The 10,028-nt window shown below is 41.5% G+C and overlaps 1 pseudogene; it reads left to right on the top strand.

The window, feature by feature from the left end:
* The first annotated feature begins 423 nt into the window (after positions 1-423).
* LOC124558972 lies at positions 424-541 on the top strand (annotated as a pseudogene).
* The last annotated feature ends 9,487 nt before the right edge of the window (positions 542-10,028 follow it).

Genomic DNA, 10,028 nt, shown 5'->3' on the forward strand with positions numbered 1-10,028 from the left:
TACACCTGTGTACCTGCTCAAGATACGGAGAAGGGAGACAGAAGGGTGCGACTGTGGTGCAAGTCCAGCCGCCTCAGTATATGTGCTCTTTGAGTGCCCCACTGTTACTGTGATTGAAGGAAATAAAACACACACGAAGTAGAAAAATTATAAATGACAAAAAAATGGCCCTGAGCACTATGGGATCGAACATCTGAGGTCATCAGTCCCTTAGAACTACTTAAACCTAACTAACCTAAGTACATCACACACATTCATGCCCGAGGCAGGATTCGAACCTGCGACCATAGCAGTCGCTCGGTTCCGGACTGAAGCGCCTGGAACTGTTCGGCCACCGCGGCCGGCTATAAATGACACAGAGGAACTCAATGGTTCATTAGCAAACAAAGTTTCTAACTTTGCAGGAACATAATATATTAGTTTGCCAACGGCCTTGTCGCAGTGGTAACACCGGTTCCCGTCAGATCGCCGAAGTTAAGCGCTGTCGGGCAGGGCTAGCACTTGGATGGGTGACCATCTGGTCTGCCTAGCGCTGTTGGCAACCGTGGTGCACTCACCCTTGTGAGGCAAACTGAGGAACTACTTGACTGAGAAGTAGCGACTCCGCTCTCGGAAACTGACATACGGCCGGGAGTGCGGTGTGCTGACCACATGCCCCTCCACATCTGCACCCAGTGACGACTATGGGCTGAGGATGACACGACGACCGGTCGGTACCGTTGGGCCTTCATGGCCTGTTCAGGAGGGGTTTAGTTTTAGTTTTTTTTAAATATAGTAGTTGATCTGAGCCTACGTAGGCTATAGATTCAGCGCTAGTGGAGGTCCAGTTGGCCAGTCACCTCTGGTTCTAACGGAACAAGAGTGAAGATGGAGATGGGGGAGGAGTTGAATGTTACGTGCTTCCCGTGCTAAGCAACGGAGAGGACTGTAATCGACTGTTTTCTGGTAGGGCTAGTGTCACATGGGCAGTCTGCCGTTGGCTGGTCGGACACCACGGCCCTGTCATCGTAGTCGTTTGCTCCCCTCCATCTAAATAACTCTTGTTAGTAGATGTACCCGTAGCAGAACAGCGCTCGTTATTGTAGAGCAGTTACTGTAGTTTGTAGGAGCGCTGTGTAGTTGACCATTAAAGGTGCAACACAATTTTTATACGCCAGTTTTCGGTCTAAAGCGCCGCAGTCATGGACTTTGCGGCTGGTTCCGGCGGAGGTTCGACTCCTCCCTCGGGCATGGGTGTGTGTGTTTGTCCTTAGGATAATTTAGGTTAAGTAGTGTGTAAGCTTAGGGACTGATGACGTTAGCAGTTAAGTCCCATAAGATTTCACACACATTTGAACATTTCTAGACCAGTTTTGGTTGAAAAAGTGCAAAATTTGTTGTGGAACGTAGTGGAATATTCTAACTTCAATCCCTATAGCTTCGTGAAGTTCATACAGGTCGCGACGCTGCGCATAGTCTTCAAAATAGCATCTGTAATGGAGTTGGAGTCCAAGGAGAGAGCTGTCACTGAGTTTCTTTTGGCGGAAAACCAGAGCTTGCAGAATGCCTACGGAGACTTGGCAATGAACAAGAGCACGGCGAGTCGTTGGGCTAGGCGTGTGTCATTATCGCAGTTGTTGTTGTTGTGGTCTTCAGTCCTGAGACTGGTTTGATGCAGCTCTCCATGCTACTCTATCCTGTGCAAGCCTCTTCATCTCCCAATACCTACTGCAACCTACATCCTTCTGAATCTGCTTAGTGTATTCATCTCTTGGTCTCCCTCTACGATTTTTACCCTCCACGCTGCCCTCCAATACTAAATTGGTGATCCCTTGATGCCTCAGAACATGTCCTACCAACCGATCCCTTCTTCTGGTCAAGTTGTGCCACAAACTTCTCTTCTCCCCAATCCTATTCAATACTTCCTCATTAGTTATGTGATCTACCCATCTAATCTTCAGCATTCTTCTGTAGCACCACATTTCGAAAGCTTCTATTCGCTTCTTGTCCAAACTATTTATCGTCCATGTTTCACTTCCATACATGGCTACACTCCATACGAATACTTTCAGAAATGACTTCCTGACATTTAAATCAATACTGGATGTTAACAAATTTCTCTTCTTCAGAAACGCTTTCCTTGCCATTGCCAGTCTACATTTTATATCCTCTCTACTTCGACCATCATCAGTTATTTTGCTCCCCAAATAGCAAAACTCCTTTACTACTTTAAGTGCCACATTTCCTAACCTAATTCCCTCAGCATCACCCGACTTAATTAGACTACATTCCATTATCCTTGTTTTGCTTTTGTTGATGTTCATCTTATATCCTCCTTTCAAGACACTGTCCATTCCATTCAACTGCTCTTCCAAGTCCTTTGCTGTCTCTGACAGAATTACAATGTCATCGGCGAACCTCAAAGTTTTTATTTCTTCTCCATGAATTTTAATACCTACTCCGAATTTTTCTTTTGTTTCCTTTACTGCTTGCTCAATATACAGATTGAACAACATCGGGGAGAGGCTACAACCCTGTCTTACTCCCTTCCCAACCACTGCTTCCCTTTCATGTCCCTCGACTCTTATAACTGCCATCTGGTTTCTGTACAAATTGTAAATAGCCTTTCGCTCCCTGTATTTTACCCCTGCCACCTTTAGAATTTGAAAGAGAGTATTCCAGTCAACATTGTCAAAAGCTTTCTCTAAGTCTACAAATGCTAGAAATGTAGGTTTGCCTTTCCTTAATCTTTCTTCTAAGATAAGTCGTAGGGTCAATATTGCCTCACGTGTTCCAGTGTTTCTACGGAATCCAAACTGATCTTCCCCAAGGTTGGCTTCTACTAGTTTTTCCATTCGTCTGTAAAGAATTCGCGTTAGTATTTTGCAGCTGTGACTTATTAAGCTGATAGTTCGGTAATTTTCACATCTGTCAACACCTGCTTTCTTTGGGATTGGAATTATTATATTCTTCTTGAAGTCTGAGGGTATTTCGCCTGTTTCATACATCTTACTCACCAGATGGTAGAGTTTTGTCAGGACTGGCTCTCCCACGGCCGTCAGTAGTTCCAATGGAATATTGTCTACTCCGGGGGCCTTGTTTCGACTCAGGTCTTTCAGTGCTCTGTCAAACTCTTCACGCAGTATCATATCTCCCATTTCATCTTCATCTACATCCTCTTCCATTTCCATAATATTGTCCTCAAGTACATCGCCCTTGTATAGACCCTCTATATACTCCTTCCACCTTTCTACTTTCCCTTCTTTGCTTAGAACTGGGTTTCCATCTGAGCTCTTGATATTCATACAAGTCGTTCTCTTATCTCCAAAGGTCTCTTTAATTTTCCTGTAGGCGGTATCTATCTTACCCCTAGTGAGATAGGCCTCTACATCCTTACATTTGTCTTCTAGCCATCCCTGCTTAGCCATTTTGCACTTCCTGTCGATCTCATTTTTGAGACGTTTGTATTCCTTTTTGCCTGTTTCACTTACTGCATTTTTATATTTTCTCCTTTCATCAATTAAATTCAATATTTCTTCTCTTACCCAAGGATTTCTACTAGCCCTCGTCTTTTTACCTACTTGATCCTCTGCTGCCTTCACTACTTCATCCCTCAAAGCTACCCATTCTTCCCCTACTGTATTTATTTCCCCCATTCCTGTCAATTGCTCCCTTATGCTCTCCCTGAATCTCTGTACACCCTCTGGTTCTTTTAGTTTATCCAGGTCCCATCTCCTTAAATTCCCACCTTTTTGCAGTTTCTTCAGTTTTAATCTACAGGTCATAACCAATAGATTGTGGTCAGAGTCCACATCTGCCCCTGGAAATGTCTTACAATTTAAAACCTGGTTCCTAAATCTCTGTCTTACCATTATATAATCTATCTGATACCTTTTAGTATCTCCAGGGTTCTTCCATGTATACAACCTTCTTTCATGATTCTTAAACCAAGTGTTAGTTATGATTATGTTGTGCTCTGTGCAAAATTCTACCAGGCGGCTTCCTCTTTCATTTCTGTCCCCCAATCCATATTCACCTACTATGTTTCCTTCTCTCCCTTTTCCTACACTCGAATTCCAGTCACCCATGACTATTAAATTTTCGTCTCCCTTCACTATCTGAATAATTTCTTTTATTTCATCATACATTTCTTCAATTTCTTCGTCATCTGCAGAGCTAGTTGGCATATAAACTTGTACTACTGTAGTAGGTGTGGGCTTCGTATCTATTTTGGCCACAATAATGCGTTCACTATGCTGTTTGTAGTAGCTTACCCGCATTCCTATTATCGCAGTAAGATCGCGCAAACCTCGGGCGCCGGCCGGCGGGACACTATTCTGCTATCCTCAGGAAATTGAAGAACCGACTTCAGAGTGTTCGTCGCCACAAACATGCAAACGAACTTCTCCCTTCTCCATGGCAACCTGCTTTCAGAAAAAAATTTGTTACCCTACGCCTCTCGTAATAATATAGAAAATATAATTAGACTGTAGAAATGTGGCATACCAATTGTATTGTATGAAAAGTAGTACACTCCATTAATAAATCTTAGGAAATAGGCAATATTGTTAGTAAAAATGTTAAAAGTGTACCCATTGCTCCTCAGAACACATTCCGAGTGCTGCGCCTTACATACTCGTCTTGCGCGAAGATTACGAGCGTATTATCATTCCTCTTTCCTGGCTCTGGTGACGATTTTATAGTTTTTTCAAGTATCAGTCGGTCTACGAGTGTCGGTTTTGGATACAGGCTGTGGCGCATTTTTTCATCATTCCTCGTAACCAGCACATCTAGAAAGGGTAGCTGGGTAGCTGTTTGTAATTTCCTACCTCCATAGTGCATTTTGTGTTGGCACGGAGAGTGTTCAGACGTCTTAGACAGTCACTGAACTGTTCGTCACCATGGCTCCACACGACTAATATGACACTGCCACAACTAGCCGTCTTCTCTGTCGGCGAATGTACAGATAAACCTACCCATATGGGCTGCCGGTAAGTCGTCATTGATGCTCCACGGCCTTCGTCACCCAGTAAGATCACAATGAAGGGCATTTGAAGGCCTTTGTGAAACTGCCTCCCCCCAAAATACAGTACCTTCTTCACGTTATTCGCCCAGCGTCTAAACCGCATTTACTGCAACGCCTTCTTTGAGATACCTAATTTTTCAGAATCTGTGTGGTACACATGTACGTTCGCTACGACAATAAATCATCCTTCAAACGGGCATTCCGATTTGTGACACATCATTAAGCATCCTATCGCATTTCTTCGTACCAGGGTCCACAGCCAGAAATGATTTACGGCTCGACAGCCTGCTGCAGATGAAAGATTTCATCGGAATTCTCGTTTCCTCGATTTGTGGCAGTAATAAAAGTTCCAGTGGCTTGCTGGAACGAGTGCAGCCTGTTAAATATAACATGAATTATTTGCAATGAACCGAGTTGCTAGTGTTTCATAATTTAATGTGCAACATATTGACCCAAAAGCAAATACAGCTCCATTTCCATGTTTCCAACTGAGGCTTTCGGAAAGTTCCCGTTGGTTTTGTAACGTTCTTTAAAAAATTTAAGTGTTTGTATGCCAATGAATATGAAATGCGTAATGTTTGTGTTATGCAAATTTACTGAGTGATGTGTTGTTGAGCAAATAGTGTGCTGAACCAGTTTTACTGTAATCCAAAAGTAATTAAACAACTTAATCTGGAAACCAATACGTAATGTTCATAATGAAATAAATCCCTCTGAAATTTATCCAGTCTCGTTAGCACCGAGTTCTACGGCCCTATACAGTAAACTGAAAAAATTCCCTGTGCAAATAAACAATGAAATAAATTTTCCTTAGCTCTAGAGTTACAACGGATGCAATCTTGGTATTCTATTCTCTCCCATAGTAGGCACAGAAAATATTCAATCTTGGCACAGCGATCTGCAATGCCGGCCGTAAAATACCTTTACAAAAAAAAGTAGATTGGCTGATAAATGAACAACCTTGCAAATGTTCAGTAAAATACTGCATATTTGCTCAGCGCAGTGCAGTGCTGCCCGCATTGAAACTGTAAGAAAGATAAATGCTTTTATAATTCTGTCACACTAATATTTTCCTGATTCTGACTGAAAAATGATTTCTTCTAGAAAAATATTCATTCGGTTTAAACAAACGTGACATGGAAGACGATGAGGTAACAATAAGGGGATATGCTAAGACTGAATGCTTCAGTTTGAAAAATGCCTTCAAAATAAATTTTCACCTTAACAAAATCTGATATGAAACATTTTGCATTAACTTAAAAACCAGTATACTTCTCAACTGTTCTACAATTCTCACTACTGTCGTAATTAAAAGCACTTGGATTGTTGCATGAGAAAAAGTCTGACATCGTTTGACAAAATAAATTCGAAAACTTAACTTCTCTGTAACAGGATTAAAAAACACACAAAATATTACAAATCGGATCTACCTATACATTAAATCTGATGGAAAGTACTTGCTTCCTACATTCAAGGGTCAGTATTGTAAAAATTCAGCCAAATCCACAGATCACATTGCTGCATACTTAAAATATACAAAATTTCATTACCTCACAAATTTGTTCCAGCTGCTTTCCCTTTGAGCTACAGTATGAAGTCATTACTCTTCTATAATTGCCATGGACAATGGTCAATATCTGCTAAAGATCAGTATCACTTCAATACTTGATAATCTTATAGCCTCACAGATTAATAATACGAACTTTACACTTTTATAGAAATAACTACGACCTAACATTTACTGGCTCTGTGTGAGCATAAACAATATCATTCATTACTTCATTTTATAGAAAACTGTATTAGGCTGCGTCTATGGCTACACTATACACAAATACTTTCAGAAAAGTTTCCTTCCTCGTAAATCTATATTCGGTGTTAACAAATGTCTGCTCTCCAGAAACCCTTTTCTTGCCATTGCCAGTCTGCATTTTATATCCTCATCAATTACTTCGCTGATTAAATAGCTAAAGTCATCTACTGCTTCACGTGTATCGTTTCCTAATCTAATTTCCTCAGCATCACCTGATTTAATTCGGCTATATTCCATTATTCGAGTTGTGATTTTGTTGATGTTCATCTTGTATGCTCCTTTCAAGACATGGCCAATCCGTTCAACTGCTCTTCCAAGTCCTTTGCTGCTTGACGGAATTACGATGCCGTAGGCAAACGTCAAAGTCTTCACTTCTTCTCCCTGGACAATAATTCCTACGTCAAATTATTCTTTGGTTTGCTTTACTGCTTGCTCAGTGTTCAGATTGAATAACCTGTCTCACTCGCTTCTCAACCACTGCTTCCCTTCCATGCCCCACAACTCTTATAATGCCATCTGGTTTCTGTACAAGTTGTAAATAGCCTTTCGCTCCCTGTATTTCATCCCTGTTAACTTCAGAATTTGAAAAAGAGTATTCCAGTCAACAATGTCAAAAGCTTCCTCCAAGTCTACAAATGCTATAAACGTAGGTTTGCCGTTCCTTAACCTATCTTCTAAGAAAAGTCGTAGTATCAGTATTGCCTTCCGTGTTCCTACATTTTTCCGGAATTCAACTGATCTTTCCCGAGGTCGGCGTCTACCGATTTTACCATTCTTCTATAAAGGATTCGTGCCAGTATTTTGCACCCAAGGCATCAGTAATATTCTCACCAGTCAGCACCTTCTTTCTTTGGAATTGGATTTATTACATTCTTCCTCCCCATGAATCATGGACCTTGCCGTTGGTGGGGAGGCTTGCGTGCCTCAGCGATACAGATGGCCGTACTGTAGGTGCAACCACAACGGAAGGGTATCTGTTGAGAGGCCAGACAAACGTGTGGTTCCTGAAAAGGGGCAGCAGCCTTTTCAGTAGTTGCAGGGGCAACAGTCTGGATGATTGACTGATCTGGCCTTGTAACAATAACCAAAACGGCCTTGCTGTGCTGGTACTGTGAACGGCTGAAAGTAAGGGTAAACTACAGCCGTAATTTTTCCCGACTGTATGCAGCTTTACTGTATGGTTAAATGATGGTGGCGAGCTCTTGGGTAAAATATTCCGGAGGTAAAATAGTCCCCCATTCGGATCTCCGGGCGGGGACTACTCAAGAGGACGTTGTTATCAGGAGAAAGAAAACTGGCGTTCTACGGATCGGAGCGTGGAATGTCAGATCACTTAATCGAGCAGGTAGGTTGGAAAATTTAAAAAGTGGGAATTAGTGAAGTTCGGTGGCCGGAGGAACAAGACTTTTGGTCAGGTGAATACAGGGTTATAAATACAAAATCAAATAGAGGTAATGGAGGAGTAGGTTTAATAATGAATAAAAAAATAGGAGTGCGGGTAAGCTACTGCAAACAGCATAGTGAACGCATTATTGTGGCCAAGATAGACACGAAGCCCACGCCTGCTACAGTAGTACAAGTTTATATGCCAACTAGCTCTGCAGATGATGAAGAAATTGAAGACATGTATGATGAGATAAAAGAAATTATTCAGATAGTGAAGGGAGACGAAAATTTAATAGTCATGGGTGACTGGAATTCGAGTGTAGGAAAAGGGAGAGAAGGAAACACAGTAAGTGAATATGGATTGGGGCTAAGAAATGAAATAGGAAGTCGTCTGGTAGAATTTTGCACAGAGCATAACTTAATCATAGCTAACACTTAGTTCAAGAATCATAAAAGAAGGTTGTATACATGGAAGAATCCCGGAGATACTAAAAGGTATCAGATTTTATAATGGTAAGACAGAGATTTAGGAACCAGGTTTGAAATTGTAAGATATTTCCAGGGGCTGATGTGGACTCTGACCACAATCTATTGGTTATGAACTGCAGATTAAAATTGAAGAAACTGGAAAAAGGTGGGAATTTAAGGAGATGGGACCTGGATAAACTGAAAGAACCAGAGGTTGTACAGAGTTTCATGGAGAGCATAAGGGAACAATTGACAGGAGTGGGGGAAAGAAATACAGTAGAAGAAGAATGGGTAGCCTTGAGGAATGAAATAGTGAAGGCAGCAGTAGATCAAGTAGGTAAAAAGACGAGGGCTAGTAGAAATCCTTGGGTAACAGAAGAAATATTGAATTTAATTGAAGAAAGGAGAAAATATAAAAATGCAGTAAATGAAGCAGGCAAAAAGGAATACAAACGTCTCAAAAATGAGATCGACAGGAAGTGCAAAATGGCTAAGCAGGGATGGCTAGAGGACAAATGTAAGGATGTAGAGGCTTATCTCACTAGGGGTAAGATAGATACTGCCTACAGGAAAATTAAAGAGACTTTTGGAGAAAAGAGAACCACTTGTATGAATATCAAGAGCTCAGATGGAAACCCAGTTCTAAGCAAAGAAGGGAAAGCAGAAAGATGGAAGGAGTATATAGAGGGTCTATACAAGGGCGATGTACTTGAGGACAATATTATAGAAATGGAAGAGAATGTAGATGAAGATGAAATGGGAGATACGATACTGCGTGAAGAGTTTGACAGAGCACTGAAAGACCTGAGTCGAAACAAGGCCCCAGGAGTAGACAACATTCCATTAGAACTACTGACGGCCTTGGGAGAGCCAGTACTGACAAAACTCTACCACCTGGTGAGGAAGATGTAAGAGACAGGTGAAGTACCCTCAGACTTCAAGAAGAATATAATAATTCCAATCCCAAAGAAAGCAGATGTTGACAGATGTGAAAATTACCGAACTATCAGTTTAATAAGTCACAGCTGCAAAATGCTAACGCTAATTCTTTACAGACGAATGGAAAAACTGGTAGAAGCCAACATCGGGGAAGATCAGTTTGGATGCCGTAGAAATATTGGAACACGTGAGGCAATACTGACCTTACGACTTATCTTAGAAGAAAGATTAAGGAAAGGCAAACCTACTTTTCTAGCACTTGTAGACTTAGAGAAAGCTTTTGACAATGTTGACTGGAATACTCTCTTTCAAATTCTGAAGGTGGCAGGGGTAAAATATAGGGAGCGAAAGGCTATTTACAATTTGTATCGAAACCAAATGGCAGTTATAAGAGTTGAGGGGCATGAAAGGGAAGCAGTG

This window comes from Schistocerca americana, chromosome 1 (genome assembly GCF_021461395.2).
Source record: "Schistocerca americana isolate TAMUIC-IGC-003095 chromosome 1, iqSchAmer2.1, whole genome shotgun sequence".
Classification (NCBI taxonomy): Eukaryota; Metazoa; Arthropoda; class Insecta; order Orthoptera; family Acrididae; genus Schistocerca; species Schistocerca americana.